This window comes from Lycium ferocissimum, chromosome 10, assembly GCF_029784015.1.
Source record: "Lycium ferocissimum isolate CSIRO_LF1 chromosome 10, AGI_CSIRO_Lferr_CH_V1, whole genome shotgun sequence".
NCBI classification, from domain to species: domain Eukaryota; kingdom Viridiplantae; phylum Streptophyta; class Magnoliopsida; order Solanales; family Solanaceae; genus Lycium; species Lycium ferocissimum.
In genome coordinates, this window is record NC_081351.1 from 6498239 (window position 1) to 6515794 (window position 17556).

The 17556-nt window shown below is 38.8% G+C and overlaps 1 long non-coding RNA gene across 1 annotated transcript; it reads left to right on the forward strand.

The window, feature by feature from the left end:
- The first annotated feature begins 13354 nt into the window (after positions 1-13354).
- On the forward strand, positions 13355-17098 carry LOC132035555 (uncharacterized). Its single transcript, XR_009409312.1, has 2 exons — positions 13355-13902; positions 15991-17098. It is a non-coding gene; the product is annotated as an uncharacterized LOC132035555 (long non-coding RNA).
- The last annotated feature ends 458 nt before the right edge of the window (positions 17099-17556 follow it).

Genomic DNA, 17556 nt, shown 5'->3' on the forward strand with positions numbered 1-17556 from the left:
ATATGAAATGCATAGGAATAAGGAAACCTTAAGAATGCCCCCTTCAGGAATTAGACATCGTTATGAAATCGTACAACTTATGGGTGCCCCCTTCGGGACCTAAGAGGTCAAGGATACGAATATCCTTACACTGTCTAGGAATAGAGTCTTTGGAATTCGTTTATTTGCTGGGTTCATTCCGATAATAAGGATTTCCATCACTACCATAATCATTACCACTGTCATGTCTCACTTTGAATGATCCATAACATAGGCTGAGGCCACATATCCTGAATATAATCAAGAATTATGTAGCACGCTCAGACATAGGCCGAGGGCCGCGTGTTATGTAACCTTAGACATAAGGCGGGGCCCCGTGTTGTGTAGAACGTTCAGACATAAGCTGAGGCCACATGTTATGTAGCATGCTCAGACATAAGCTGAGGCCACATATTCTAAATATAATCCAGAACTATCTAGCACGCTCAGTCACGTCATGAAATCATCTAAAACCTTAGGCTTGGAAATCTCTCGGATTGGAGTTATCATAAGAATCTTCAGAAATTATAGACTTCTAGCATTTCTAGGAGTAAAAATATTATGGATGTTATGTATGGAATCAAAACATAGGAATCATGCCTTTGAAAGAAAGGGACGAGCCTTAACATAACGTTTATTCTTCCGAACTTGCAAATCTACACTCAAGAGAAATTATACTACCGTTAGATTTATCGTCATATGCCTATCTCAAGTCCTTAAACCAAACTCCTTTAGAATCTGTCAAAATTCGGGCGTCATTCTCCCTGTTTATATGCCTAGCACGAAATCACAATACCAACAAAACAACAACAATAGCAATACTAATATCAACAACATCATCGTCAACACCAAAATATTCCATAAAACATCCCACACGATGTTTTTCAATATACATCAACAATATACACCTCTTTTCTTCCCAATCAAAGAACATAATCTCATCAACACACCACAACATTAGATACCATCCATATAAATTGAAATCATCCCAACCACACGGCCACAACATGCTCAAAACAGTCCATAACACAACAACTACAACACAACACTTTATGACTTTTCCTCCATAACTATTTTCACTTTTAAGACTTGCTAAATCTTCAAATCAACTTAACATAAAAGATAGGGTGAAGAACATACCTTATACTTGAAGAAATTCAACCACACCAACTTTCTTCAACACCAAACTTACCACAACATCAAGTAGAAGCAAGAACAATCACCTTTCATGGACTAGGTTGGTGTAATCTTGTTAAATTATTGATTTAATAGGCTATAAATGTTTAGGGGTTGTGTTGGGAAGTTTCTAAGGGTATTGAGAATGTAAGAATTCTGAAAAAAATGGAGTTAATGGGGTATTTATACCCCTCATAGGTCGGTTCCACCGACCTTCTCAAGTGGGACCCACGGAAGCTATTTGGCAGCTTGGAGTCTTCATCATAAAACGGCCATAATTCTTGATCCCGAAATCTTATGAGGGCCCACGACATATGGTTAGAAATCTATTTCAATTATCTATAACTTTTATTTTTGGTGTGTTTCCAAATTCTAAACTTATAATAGCGTTTTGGCCCCTCCAAATCAGATCATCCAAAAATGTATCCTTAAATCATCCTTTTGGAGGGCTTATGCCCATATTTGGCTTAAGGGTTCTTCTTAAGATTTGCTCAACTTCTCATGTACTACTCATATCACTTTTCATATGTCCTTTATAAAACCCCAACATGTAAGCCCCACCTTAACTTACAGTTACGAGGGCTATTCATCAAGTAACGTGCTAACTGATTTACTCCATACGGTCTCTAAATTTCATACATACATATATATATATACTCAGATCATGTAATCTTCATTCCTGATCCTTGTATAACTTTGCTCTCCCTTGAGCTCATACTAAGCCGTCTGATCTTGGTAACACGAAATTTTTCGAGGTGTAACATCCCAAATTCCGTTAGCTCGCCAATTACTCTAGTTTAAACTTAAGAGTTTTTTTAAGACTTAACCTTAGTATAAATTCTCTTGAATGTAAATTTGCAGGCTTGGGAGGAGAACGCTAAGTAATTAAGAAGACGTAAAAGTATGTGAAGGCTAACCCTTCCTTTCTAAAAGCATGATTTCCTTATTAGGAACCCATACATGATATCCATAATGTCCTATTCCCTAGAAATGCAAGAAGCTCATGATTCTCAAGATTTTCATGATATTGTTGATCTTGTTCATTATTATTAATCTCATCTTGTGATAGTTGACCCTCTAAGGAAAGATATAGTGATAATGATTATTCCATAACGGAAATCGGAGGTTCACTGACCTTATGCCACTCCGATAGAGTTGTAATGCTTCCTTTGGATACCAATGTATATTATATGTATATATGCAGCTATTTTTTAGCACCGAGCCTATATGTCCGGGTACGATATCTATTGTGCCCACCACTGCAGTTGGGTATGGGTGACACCGAGCCTATATGGCCTGGTACGGTGTATATATATATATATATGGAATGTTTTCTTTAGATAAAGACTAAATATGCATGACAGTCGCCTCAAGAGGTATAAATTGATCTCTTTACCTCATATTGTCTTCATATTTTCATTATGATGCTATTCATGCCTTACATACTCAGTACATTATTTGTACTGACATTCTTTTGTTTGTGGACACTGCGTTCATGCCCGCAGGTAGACAGGGAGACGGACCAGACCCCTAGGCTGCTCCTTCAGTGATTGTACAGGAGCGCTTCATTTGTTTCGGAGCTATAGATTAGCCGGTACTATTCTTTTGTGTATATATAGGCATGGCGGGGTCCTGTCCCATCTTTATGATGTTATGCACTCCTTGTAGAGGCTTGTAGATAGATGAATATAGTTAGATGCTTTGTAACCCCATCGGTTCATGTTTTGTATATCATTTTGGCAGCCTTGTCGGCTTGTACATATAGGCATAGGTTATGATATTTACATAGACGTGCTTATATCTATGGTTTCTCTTTCAGGTTATGATTTTCATGAGTTATCCTTGTGGTCAATCTAGATGTGACTATGAGATGTAGCAGAGAGGTGCTTGGTAGTTTAGTTTCGGGTGCCCGTCATGACCCTCCGGTTGGGTCATTAAAAAAGTGATATCAGAGCAGTTCGTCCTAGGGTGTGTCTATGAGCTATGTCTAGTAGAATCTTGTTTATTGGTGTGAAGCGCGCCACACTTATAAACAAGAGGCTCCGGGGCATTTAGGAATGATTGACCTTCCTTTCTCCTCTTAGATCATGCGATAGAGCCATGTTGTGAAGAATCTCCTTTTTCTAATTGTGTTTTAAGATTTCAGTGATGCTTGTGAAGAGAAAAGCTACAGCTGCCCAGAAGGGCAAGTTAGCGACGACCGATAGGAGGATAGAGCGGGTACCGCCTACAGATGTGGATGAGGGCGAGTCCCAGAATGAGGTTCTCTCTCGGACCTCTCATACTCCACCTGCTTCAGCGGAGCATGGAGGAGCCTCAGCTCCAGCTCCAGCACCCCCAGTTCCTCCAATAGATGCCTCAGGCTAAGAGATGATAAGGCTACTTAGTTGTTGACCCAGTTGGTAGCTGCTCAAGCTTAGTGGCAAGGTATGGGTCATTGAGATAGAGCTATCAGTGCTAGAGTGGATGATTTTATTAATCTGGACCCTCCAGAATTCTTTAGGTCAAAACTAGATGAGGACCTACAGAATTTCATAGATGAGATGTTGAGGACATTGCGGGTGATGTATGCTTCAGATGTTGAGTTGGTAGAGTTGGCCTCTTATAGATTAAGGGATGTTGCTGTTCATTGGTATGCTATCTGGATGTCTTCTAGAGGGGTTAACGCACCTCCGATGTATGGAAAGAGCTTGTGGATACTTTCCTTCGGCATTACTTGCCGCCAGAGGTTCGACGTGCCAGAGCTGATAGTTCCCTGAACCTCAGACAGGAGAACCTGAGTGCTCGAGAGTATAGCCTTAGTTTCAATTCTTTGGCTCGGTATGCTCCAGCTATGGTTGTTGATATGGGAGATGTTCATCGATTTGTGAATAGTTTGGGGCCACATTTGAATGATGATTGTTTGACGGCCTCACTTTAGGAATGTATGAATATTTCTCGTATTCAGGCCCATGCCCAGAATCTTAAGGAGCAACAACAGCAGTGGAGGAGTGAGTGTGAGCATGACAGAGGTTATAGTAAGAAGGCATATCCTCCTCTCTGTTAGTGAATTCAGAGGAGGTCAGAGGCAACAGTACTCTAGGCACTCAGGCCATTCAGCTACTAGTGCACCTCCATGATTTGAAGGTCAAAGATTTGATAGACCTATTCATTCTGGACCGGGTCAGAGTTTTAGAGTTTCTGGTTCTCAGTATAGGGGTGATTTAGGCCAGATGAGGACGCCTTTACCATGATGTACTTAGTGTGGTAAATTACATTGGGGAAAGTGCTGATTAGGTTCAGATGTTTGTTATGTCTGCGGTCAGTCAGGCCATATTATGCGTGATTGCCCATCGAGAGGTGGTAGAGGTATGGTCCAATCCACATAATTAAAAGCTGGATCTTCATCATTTATACACCCTCCTGGGCAAAGCTTATAGATACCAACAGGCTGTGGTAGAAGTAGAGGAGGAGCGTCCAGTTGGAGTGGTCCTCAGCAACGTATTTATGCACTTGCTGGACGACAGGATCTTGAGTCTTCCCCCAATGTTATCACAGGTATATTATCAGTATCCTCTCATGACATATATGCATTAATTAATCCAGGTTGTATATTGTCATATGTTAATCCTTATGTTGTCGGTCAATTTGGGGTGAAACCTGAGTCAATTAAGCCTTTCGAAGTGTCTACACCTATTGGTGACCCAGTAATAGCTAGTCAGGCATATAAAAATTGTGTGGTTATAGTCTGTGACCATCATACCATGGCAGATCTGGTAGATTTTGATGTCATCATGGTTATGGATTGGTTGGCTTCCTGTTATGCCAATGTTGATTGTAGGGCAAACATGGTTCGTTTCCAGTTTTCAGGAGAGTCAGTTTTAGAATGGAAGGGTAATACAAGACTTTCTAGAAAAAGGCTTTATTAGACATAGTTCAGCGCCGTGGGGAGCACCTATGTTGTTTGTAAGAAAGAAAGATGGTTCCTTATGAATGTGCATCGATTACAGATAGCTGAATAAGGTGACGATAAAGAACAAATATCCACTTCCAAGGATTGATGATTTATTTGATCAGTTGCAGGGTGCCAAATGGTTCTCAAAGATAGATTTGTGATCAGGATACCATCAAGTGAGAGTTAGAGAGAAGGACATTCCGAAGACGGCCTTCAGAACTAGATATGGTCATTTCGAGTTTTGAGTAATGTCATTTGGGTTGACCAATGCACCCCGGTGTTCATGGATTTGATGAATAGTGTATTCAGGCCTTTTCTAGATTCATTTGTAACTGTGTTTATTGATGATATCCTGGTATATTCACGATCTGAGGCAGAGCATGCAGATCATTTACGTACTGTCCTTAGATTTTTTTCAGGCTTAGGAGCTTTATGCAAAATTCTCAAAATGTGAGTTCTGGTTGAATTTTGTGACTTTTTCGGGGCATATTATTTCAGCTGATGGTATTCGGGTGGATACCCAGAAAATTGAAGCTGTAATGACTTGGCCGAGACCTACCACACCTACTGAAGTCTGTAGTTTTTTAGGTTTAGCCGGTTATTACAGAATATTTGTAGAAGGTTTTTCTTCTATCTCTACACCACTGACGAAGTTGGCTAAGAAATCAGCTAAATTTCAATGGACGGATTCTTGTGAGCGCAGTTTTCAGGATTTGAAGAACAGATTGACTTTGACCCCAGTTCTGATACTTCCAGAAGGACCGGAGGGCTATGTTATTTATTGTGATGCCTCAGGTGTTGGGTTAGGTTGTGTGTTGATGCAACACGGTAAATTTATTGCCTATGCTTCAAGGCAGTTGCGAAAACATGAGAAAAACTACCCGACCCGCTATTTGGAGTTGGCAGCGGTGATTCATGCATTAAAGATGTGGAGGCATTATTTATATGGTGTTCACATTAATATTTATATAGATCACAAGAGTTTCCAGTATATTTTCAAGCAGAAGGAGTTGAATTTGCGGCAAAGGCGATGGTTGGAACTATTGAAATAGTATGATGTTAGCATCCTATATCATCCAGGGAAAGCGAATGTCGTAGTTGATGCCCTTAGTCGTAGATCCATGGGTAGTCTATGTAATATTCAGCCAGAGAGGAGAGAGTTAGCTCGTGAGCTTCAACAGCTAGCTAGCCTAGGAGTTCGATTAATGGACCCGGGCAAGATAGGAGTTACTATGTAGGATTCTGCCATTTCATCGATAGTAGTTGAGGTGAAAGAGCGCCAATATGAGGATCCCATATTAATTTATTATAGGTATATACTTCCTTAGAAGAAAAAGTCACCATTTGAGATTTCTGCAGATGGAGTTCTCAGATATCAAGGCAAATTATGTGTTCCTGATGCTGCAGGGTTACATCGCCAGATTTTGGGGGAAACCCATTGTTCCCGTTATTCTATTCATACTGGGGCGATGAAGATGTATCATGATGTTAAGTTAACTTATTGGTGGGATGGAATGAAGAAAGATATAGAGGATTTCATAGCTCAATGTCCAAACAATCAGCAGGCAAAGATCGAGCATCAGAAACCTGGGGGATTGTTACAAGCCATGGAAATTCCAACTTGGAAATGGGAAGTAATTAATATGGATTTCATTACAGGCTTGACCCGTTCTCAGCGTAAGTATGATTCCATATGGGTAATTGTGGATAGACTCACAAAGTCAGCTTATTTCATGCTTGTCAGAACTATATACTCAGCTGACGGTTATGCGAAGCTTTCTATCAAAGAGATAGTACGAATCCATGGTGTTCCAGTATCCATTATCTATGATAGAGGCACATAGTTTACAGCTAATTTCTGGAAGTCGTTCCAAGAAGGTTTGGGGACTCAGGTGAGTCTTAGCACAACATTTCATCCACAGACTGATGGACAAGCTGAGTGTACCATTCAGACTCTCGAAGATATGCTGCGGGTATGTGTGTTAAATTTTGGAGGTAGTTGGGATGATCACTTACCACTTATTGAGTTCGATTATAATAATAGTTATCATTCCAGTATTCAGTTGGCTCCATATGAGGCTTTATATGGGCGCAAGTGTAGATCGCCAATTCGATGGTTCAAAGTTGGAGAGACTAAATTAGTAAGGCCAGATTTGATCCAGCAAGCAGTGGAGAAAGTTAAGCTTATTCAGGACCGACTATTAACGGCCCAAAGTCGAAAAAAGTCTTATGTGGACAATTGCTGATGAGACTTAGAGTTCCAAGTTAATGACTGGGTATTCTTAAAGGTGTCCCCTATGAAAGGTGTGATGAGATTTGGTAAGAAGCGTAAGCTTAGTCCTCGGTGTATTAGGCCTTACAAGATTGTATGCAAGGTAGGCCAAGTGGCTTATGAGTTAGATCTACCTTCGGACTTAGAGTCAGTCCACCCAGTTTTTTATGTGTCAATGCTGTCAATGCTTCGTAAGTCCATTGGAGATCCTTCCCAAATTGTACCTGTAGATGATGTTCAGGTTACCGCGCAATTATCCTACGAAGAAGCTCCCATTGCTATCCTAGATAGACAAGTTCAGAGATTAAGAATCAAAGATGTAGCTTCAGTTAAAGTTCTATGAAGAAACAATAATAGGGAAGAAATGACTTGGGAAAATAAGGAAGATATGAAGTCCAGGTATCCACATTTGTTTCCACTCCTAGAGGAGGTTCAGACAGAGCCATAGTTGCTTTCAGGTATGTAATGCATTCTTTTGATGATTTCTTAGTCGTGTATGGCTACTATTGTTGTATCCCTGTGAGGCGTTGTATATTTTAGGTTGTTGTGATAGGATGGTAGTTGTATATTTACAGGGAAAACTCTGGCGAAATTTTTGTAGAATCCCTAAAAGTCTAATATTCGATGACGAATGTTCTTAAGGGGGGAGGAATGTTACACCTTGGAAATTTCGTGTCGTTTGCATTATGAGTAAACTAACATAAGATCAAAGTGGACATGAAGCCCTTATAAGGTTAAGGAGGATATCTAATAATTCCAAGTATGTACCTTAAGGTTCCAGAGTCATATGAATCGGCGGAAGTAAATTTGTTGAAAGATTGGAATTTGAGTCATGTTTTACAAAGATTTGTATCATTTGTGTTATAAATTGCCTAGATTTACCTTGAGGGAGAGTTATAGGGCCTTAGATGGTTAATGAAGTTTTATACAAGTTCTAAGAAGGTTTTGTAAGGATTGGAGATCAAACGAATCAAAAAGAACGCATTTCCGCAAAATCAGGAAAATGGGGCAATATGCGGCCGCATACTTAGCATGCTGTGCTGCATATTGACTGCAAACTCACCATTTTGGCTGAGCTTACTGCCCAAAACCACCCCTATGTTGTGGAGGGAGTATGCGGCCTCATACTGAGTATGTGGTGCCGCATACTCACTGCAACACGGAGCAGTGGGTCGATTTTCAGTTCTTTTCAAACCCCAAAGGATCTCATTTTTCACATTCACTTTCCACACCCTGCTCTCCACATGATAAGAGAGTTCTTGAAGGTTCTAAAGCATTCTAAAACCTTCCACACCAATAAAAAAGAAGATCTAACATCAAAACTGCAAGGTAATCCATAGAAGGTGGTTATTCTTGATTCTACTTAAGGTTGTGAGGAACTCGGTCTTGAAAGAAGTTGAGTAAGGTAAAGATCTTCTATTATAAGGTATGTTCTCTATCTTATTTACATGATTGAGCTGATTTAGAGGTTTAGCAAGTCTTGGAGAGGAAAGAAACATAGTAGAGATGTCATAAAGTGTTGAATGGAAGTTGATGACTATGGAGTGATTTTGAAAGGAGATTTTGGATTGATTTAAGATTAATTTGAATATAATTCCTTGACTATGGTATTGTTGATGTTATTATTGTTGTTTAGGAGTTGTTTTGGAATTTGGTGAAAGTCGATAAAATAGGGGAAGTGCTGCCCAAATTTCATTAGCTCGCCAATTACTCTAGTTTGAACTTAAGAGTGTTTAAGACTTAACCGTAGTATAAATTCTCTTGAATGTAGATTTGCAGGCTTGGGAGGAGAACATTAAGTAATTAAGAAGACAAAAAGGTATGTTAAGGCTAACCCTTTCTTTCTAAAGGAATAATTTTCTTATTGGGAACCCATACATGATATCTATAATGTCCTATTCCCTATAAATGCTAGAAGCTCATGATTCTCAAGGTTTTCATGATATTGTTGATCTCATCTTATGATAGTTGATCCTCTAAGGAAAGATATAGTGATAATGATGATTCCATGATAGAAATCGGAGGTTTGCCGACCTTATGTCACTCCGATAGAGTTGTAATGCTTCCTTTGGATACTCATGTATATTATATGTATATATGTAGCTATTTTCTAGCATCAAGCCTATATGATCGGGTACGATACCTATTGTGCACACCACTGAAGTTGGGTACGGATAACACCGAGCCTTGTTATAGCCAGGTACGGGTGACACCGAGCCTATATGGCCGGGTACGGTATTAAGAGGTATGCATGACAGTCGCCTCAAGAGGTATAAATTGATTTCTTTACCTCATATTGTCTTCATATTTTCATTATGCTGTTATTCATGCCTTATATACTCAGTACGTTATTCGTACTGACGTTTTTTTGTTTATCGACACTGCGTTAATGCCCGCAAGTAGACAGAGAGACGGACCAGACCCCTAGGCTGCTCCTTCAGTGATTGTACAGGAGCGCTCCATTTGTTTCGGAGCTGTAGATTAGCCGGTACTATTCTTTTGTGTACATATAGGCATGGCGGGGTCCTGTCCTGTCTTTATGATATTATGCATTCCTTGTAGAGGCTCTTAGATAGATGTATATAGTTAGATGTTTTGTAACCCCATTGGTTCATGTTTTGTATATCATTTGGGCAGCTTTGTCGGCTTGTACATATGGGCATAGTTTATGATGTTTACATAGACGAGCTTATATCTATTGAAATGGTGTCTCTTTCAGATTATGATTTTATGAGTTATCCTTATGTCCCATCTAGATGCGACTATGAGATGTAGTAGAGAAGTTCTTGGTAGGTCAGCTCCAGGACTCGTCCTGGCCCTCCGGTTGGGCCGTGATACGGTGATCGGTGAAAATCTCACAATGGACACCATACAAGTAATACCTCCATATCTTCAAAGCGAAGACCACAGCTAATAACTCCAAATCATGGGTAGGGTAATTCCTTTCATGGATCTTCAACTGACGGAAAACATAGGCTATGACTCTACCCTCTTGCATCAAAACAACACCCAAACCCACACGGGACACATCACAATAGACTAAGAAATCCTTACCCTCCACGTGCAATGCTAGAATCGGGGTTGAAGTCAAAAAGGTCTTGAGCTTTTGAAAGCTCTCCTTACAATCATCGAACCACTGGAAGGGAACATCTTTCTGAGTCAATCTGGTCAAAGACGAAGCAATAAACCTTCACAAATCAGCGGTAGTAACTGGCCAACCCCACGAAACTATAGATCTCGATCACAGTAGTGGGCCTCGCCCAATCTCTCACAGCCTCAATCATCTGAGGATCAACCATGATCCCGTCCTTAGACACAATGTGGCCCAAGAATGCCATAGACTCCAACCAAAACTCGCACTTCGAAAACATAGCAAACAAATTATTCTTCTTCAACAACCCAAGCACTGTGCGAAGATGGCTCTCATGCTCCTCTCTACTCTTGGAATATACCAAGATATCATCTATAAACACAATCACAAAGGAGTCAAGGAATGACCTAAAGATGCCATTAATCAAAGTCATAAATGCATCTGGGGCATTGGTAAGCCTAAATGACATCACCGTAAAACTCATAATGCCCATATCTCATCCGAAAAGCTGTCTTCCGAATATCCTCAGCCCTGATCCTCAACTGATGGTAGCCTGAACGCAAGTCAATCTTCGAGAACACTGAAGCACCCTAAAGCTGGTCAAATAAATCATCAATACGAGGCATAGGTCACTTGTTATGAGTAGTAACCTTGTTCAGCTGGCAATAATCGATACACATACTCATAGATCTATCTTTCTTCTTCACTAACAACACACGAGCATCCTAAGGGAAGACACTCGGTTTAATAAACACTTTGCTTAATAAATCCTGCAACTGCTCCTTAAGCTCTCTCAACTCGGCAGGTACCATCCGATATGGCAGAATAGAAATAGGGCGAGTGGCCGGATCCAAGTCAATACAAAAGTCAATATTGCGATCGGGTGGCATACCCGCAAATCGGACAGGAATACCTCCGCGAACTCGCTCACAATAGGGATGGACTCAACGGGTGGAGATGAAACAGTAGGGTCACGCACATGAGCTAGATAAGATAAACACCCCTTGTTGACTAATTTCTTTGCCTGAAGAAAGAAAATAATCTTCTTCAGAGCGGGACTAGAAGTATCCCTCCACTTAAGTCTAGGAATGCCCGGCATGGCTAAACTGACTATCTTGGCATGACAATCTAAGATCACGTGATAAGGAGAAAGCAGGTCATACCTAAAATAATATCGAAATCCACTATATCAAGTATCATTAAGTCTACCCTCGGGTCATAACCCATAAAAGTAACTAAGGACGACCGATAGACTCGATCAATCACAACAGAATCTCTGACTGGAGTAGACACATAAATAGGTACCGCTATGCTATCACAATTCAAGTCCCAACCAACAGCATGATATGTAGACATATGCGAATAAGTGGATCCAAGATCAAATAATACAAATGATGCTCTATGTCGGACAGAAACGGTACCTGAAATGACAGCATCTGAGGCCTCCGCCTCAGGTATGCCTGGGAACGAATAATAATGGGCCCTACCCCGATAAGATTATCCAGACTGTGATCCACTTTTCAAACTCTAGGACCCACCTCTACCGGCCTGGGACCCACCCCTAGAAATCTGTAGACCACTGCGGCCTGACTGAGCACCACCTCTCGAAGAAGTAGCACCTCGGCTACCTGAAGCTATCGGTTTCTTTTGGGGCCGATAACCCTGCCTGGGTTGTAGATAATCTCGAGCAAAATTACCAAACGCTCCACACGTAAAACAAGCCTTAGGATGCGTAGTCTGATGAACTGAAACTGATGACCTTGCTGGAACAACTCTGTCTGCTGGTCCAGAAAATGAGCTCTCAGAAGCTCTCTGCCTAGATGGCCCACTAGAAGAAGCATGCAATGCTGACTGCACAGGGCGTCCGGAATAGGAATGATACTGCCTAGAAGACTGTCCGGCGCCCCTCAAGCTGGAACCACTAGAACTCCCAAACTGTCACTGCCTCTTTTCACTAACCCTTCCAAATGTGCGGGCCGTAGCGGCCTCGACTAAAGAAGCAGGCCTCAAGTTGAAGGCATGGGATCCGAAGAGCAGTAGCGAGCCCACTGTTGACACCCAGTTTTTGCCGTCCAAAAATTCAAATTAATTAGTCAAGCTTCTTAAATTTCAAATAGAGTAGAATGGTTATTCAGAAAATCAAAAAAACTTGCAAAACGGATTTTGATGGTGTTTTGCCATTTAATGTGGCAAAACACCCTAATATACATTATATATATTTTACATATAATTTTAAGTATTAATTATGTCCATTTGAAAATCCATTTATGTAAGAAACAAGTATTTCAATTTAGTACAAAATTATATTATTAATTACAATAATTAGTATCATCTGCAAATAAATATTTTACTTTGTTTAAAGTCAGAAAGCTTAATCAATCAATTTTTTTTTTAAGTGGTTTATTAATCAAAACAAGTCTGTACAGAAGAATCAAGATAATACATGACCAAAAGTGCCTCTAACATGAAAAACAAAATAACCAGCAAATGGACTTAGCCTAAACTATAGCATCATATGTCCAAGTTGTGGCTTAATCAATTAATTGAATAATTGATTCATCTCAATTTTTTTGTAAACTGGTTCTAAGGAACAGGCATGAGTTAAACTGGTTCTAAGGAACAGGCATGAGTTTAATTTGGCTATTTTGCGAGCGTTTTAGCTACAATTGCAATACAAAAGGCTACAACTTGAATCCAATTATGTCCACTAAGCCCTCAATTCTTAACCCTTTAAGACCAGCCCCATTTCCTTTTTACTTTGAGCCCAATCTTCCCAGCCCACATCCTCTAATAACCGAATCTGGCCCACTATCTTCAATTAAATCTCAAAACCCCTTCATTCATAAAAAATAGACAACAGCCCTAAACACTCCATTTCTTTCTCATCAACAACAAACAAAACAAATCCTAATACATTGACCAGCTGAATCCAGCAATGCTCCAGCTCACCAATGTCTATTTTTGACAAACGTACAGTCGACCCTTTGCTTTGTTCAGGCATGGTTCGTCCATTTCGGGTAAATAATTCAATGACCATTGTCTTCTACTTCAAACGGTAACACTATTTTTCCCATTTTTCTTATTCATTTTTCTGAATTCGAATTTGAAAGAGAATTCAAAAAATGAATTTCAACTTCAACAGTTGTCCCACATCGATTTTAGACTCCAAAAATCCTAGAATTGGCCTTCTATAATAGAGGCCATTCTCTTCATTTACAGAACAGGTTTTGAACACCTCAAGTTCAACATATTTATATTACTTGGCTGAAAACAAGAAATTTTCTCTTGTAAATCGAGTTCTTAAATTATCGGAACGAGTAAAAAATAATTTTGTCCTAGTTCGAGTTAGTTGTCGTGTTGGTTCGAAGGTGATAGACTCAACTCGTTGCCCCTGTCACTGCTCGACAAACGGTAATCTTCTCATTATTTTTCAGCATTTTATTATTTTTAGCATTTTGCTTGTTACAATCCTGTATTTGCTCGCTATTATCTGCCTTAATTCATTTGGGTGTAAAAAATGTGCTTTGGATAATTGCTATCACCATCATGTCCAGTTTTAATATATACGAATGTAGTCATAATTTTAACAAGTTTTTCTCTCCTAATTCCATTTAGTTAAACTGACGTAGGATTGATGTTTAAACTTCTTTCTTGTCATTAAAATAGGCCTCTATCTTTTAATAATGTGATTACCTTGAGTGTTAAAGATTTCTGGAAAAAGCATGAGTAAATTTAAGTTTCCCTTTTGTAGCTAGAGGCATTTTCTCTGATGTTGTCTCGTAGTTTGGTTAATAGTATGTTTCCTAGTTTAAATTGTAATTTGAAATAGCTTGAAGGAAATCTTTTTGAAATAGGGGATGTGATAGTTTAGTATCTCTTTCTAGTTTGATTCATTATTTGAAATCCTTGAGGCCTGTCTTTTTTTTTTTTCCTTCCCAAAAATGTTTAAAGCATGTTAAGTTTCATCAGATACTTATAAATGTCATCAAAGTGAAAAAGGATAGATGTTTTTCTCCCATAAGTTGTTTTGTTATATCTTAATGAAGAAAGGTGACCTTTTAAGACAACTAATAATAGTTTAAAGTGAAGTATGGGCCTGCTATCATGTGTAAGCTGATTTATAGATGTGAGTAAGTGTTTCAGAGTAATAACAGTCTTATAGATCTTCAAATGTTTTCCTGTTTCTATTGTGTTGTGGGATTAAGCTCAAGATATATGTTTCTTAAAGGATTAATGTGTTTTAGCTATTGGTTGCTGCCTTAACACGAGATTAATTTGTATTATGTTTGAATTTTGAGTTCGTGCTATGAGTTAATGAGGTACTGGCTTCAAAGGCATGCTCATATTAATATAAATAACAAAACTAGCAATTCATACTTTAACTTGGGAATCTATTCTCTTTAATCAGTTTCTCTTTTAACCAGTATGAGATTAGGATGTTTTCTTTAAAAAGCTATCCTTTAAAACTAGATTTTAGGTGATCTAAACTTACCATTAGATTATGTATCATATTCATATGTTTAAAGTTTGAGCTTCAATTGTTTATGTTAGGATTAAGGCATCAAATACGTTTTAAAAGTTGTTCTCCTTTACATGTCTAGTTGATATGTCTCCCAGGTCAATTCAGTGTCCAGCTTATACCATTAATCCATTATGTGTTCCACTTTGAATTTGGTTAAAGTCCTTGGAAAGAACCTGGTCTTGTTTCCCATTTATGATTTTCTGAATGCAAGCATGTAGTCGGGGAATTTGCTTTGTTCTTAGCAACATTTCTCCATATGTTTGTCTGTTTAGATGTAGTGAAGTATGAGTAAAATATGTTTCTCACATCTTTAGCATGCTATAACCAAACTGCGTAATTTTCTCTCCTGCGTAAATCATTGTCATGTTCGGTATCTCTAGTATCAGATTAAACTTGTCTCTCTAAAGGGTCATTGGTTGTGAGTTAACTCGGTTTGTTCACATTAGCTTCAAATCACTATGTTTCTAGAGATGTTTTGGATATGCTTTGCCAAAAAAATAAAATAAAAATTAAAGTAACTTAAAACTCCTACTCGATCCTATCTAACTGTTTTCCTAAGGATTAAATGAGGATTCTTGATTATTAAGACAATAGTGTGTGATCATTTTCGCTAGGCGTGTGTTGCGAATAGTTCTTTCCTAGTTCCTTGTTTCAAATGTGTGTTGGGCGTGTGTTGTGAATAGTTCTTTCCTAGTTCCTTGTTTCAAATGTGTGGGAGATACTGTCTTCATATATTGCTACACTTATAAATGATTAAGTACTAGATTTTGTGTGAATCTTGTAAAGTTTATTAAGGTGTAGCATTGATTTTTTCCTTAAACATGCACTCATTCTTCACTTCCTCTCTTTCTTTGCATGACTTGGGGGTTTCAAATCCCGAATATCCTCGAGATGCTTTGACCAACTAGCTATTGTATTTATGAGAATATGCTAACTGTTGTTGTTGTTTCTTTATGATGAACTGGTGCATCTCCAAGACAAACAGTGCAGCATTTGAGGCTTAAGCCTGTTGCTATACTTGTCGTATACTTGAGCTAAGTTGCTGCAGCCTTTTGGCCACTTTTCTGCTAAGTTTTGGACCATGAGCTGCTGCATTTGAGTAGATTATCACTGCTGCACTCGAGGCCACCATCATGGATTTTTCGGGCCGTTTGTCGCTGTGTCTTTAAGTTCATAGCTGTACTTTGAAGCCAACAACTACTGCATTTCTTTAAGTGGATGGTTCACTTTGATAAATGGTTTAACACAGTTGATATGCTAAGTAGCTGTTGCCTTCTTGAAATATTATTGCTATCTTACTGTTTTTTGTTGCGACTATTCATTGCTACTGCTTGTTGCTGCAATGTTGCTTGTTGTGGCTGCTCATGATTGAGCTACTGCCTTGTTAAAAAATGACGCCAAAAAAGCTGCTATACGCTGCTGTTCTGCTTTTATGAAAATGAATAGATTGCTACCAAAGTCCCACTGATTTGAATATGATACTATACTTGGGCCGATGAGAACATTTAATTTGAGGCCATGCCTTGTCCGGAAATGTTATCCCTCGGTTTGGGCGATGATGACCTCATAATAATATCATGAGGTAGGAACCAACATGCGTTTGGTGAGGAACCTAGAATCGCCACTATTTTACAGCCAAGACATGTTTCGGGTTTCTTCATCACATTTGGAAACACGAGTCTGAGCCTCCGTAATCAAAGCTCTCAAAGTTTGATATGAGTCCCAGGGATATTATTTTTATGTTCATGAATGTCATCCTATGGGGTGGCGTACTATTTTGACTAACTACTTTTCTTTTCATTGTGCGAGGTACAAATAAAACAAGTATGGAGAGCAAAGCTCAAAGACGAAGTAAAAGGATCGGATGCTTAGAGCTTCGGACGAAGAACTAGAAGAGCATGGATTGCTAAGGATTTGGGCCCAAGGCCGAAAAAGCTAAATCTTCTTCCCCTTTCCTTTATTTTTGTATAAATATGCTAATTTTATATGTTTGCATTCATTTTGTATGAACATGTATACTTGCAAATACCTGTGTATTATTGAAACCCTTTAGAACTTAGTTGAAACCTTGCATAAGAAAAATAATTCAAGTTGTTTTCAAAAACCGTTTTGGGCCTTGGCCCGCAGAAAGATAATAAAACAAAAGAAATTCCACTTAAACCCAAGTTGGGGAAGATGGCTTTGGTATGGAATATGATTGACCTTAAATGAGCTAAAATGGTTAATTAAGTGAAATCCTTTTCTTTATTTATACTTATAATATTTATACTATTTTCTAAAAAGGGGAGATCTACTCCATTTTTTCCTAAATATATATGTATGTATATAAAATTATAAGGATAGAATCATGACATTGGACCAAATTAGTGGAAACTCTACTTAAGAAAAATCTTAAGTGTGTTTTGGTCTGGAAATGAAGTGAATTTAATCCATTATAAACATTTTCTCAAAGAAAAAATCAACTTTTGTTCCTTAAAAGATAATTTTGTCGAAAAGTGGAGTTGTATGATTAGCATGACAGTTTTAGCAATAAAGTAAATATT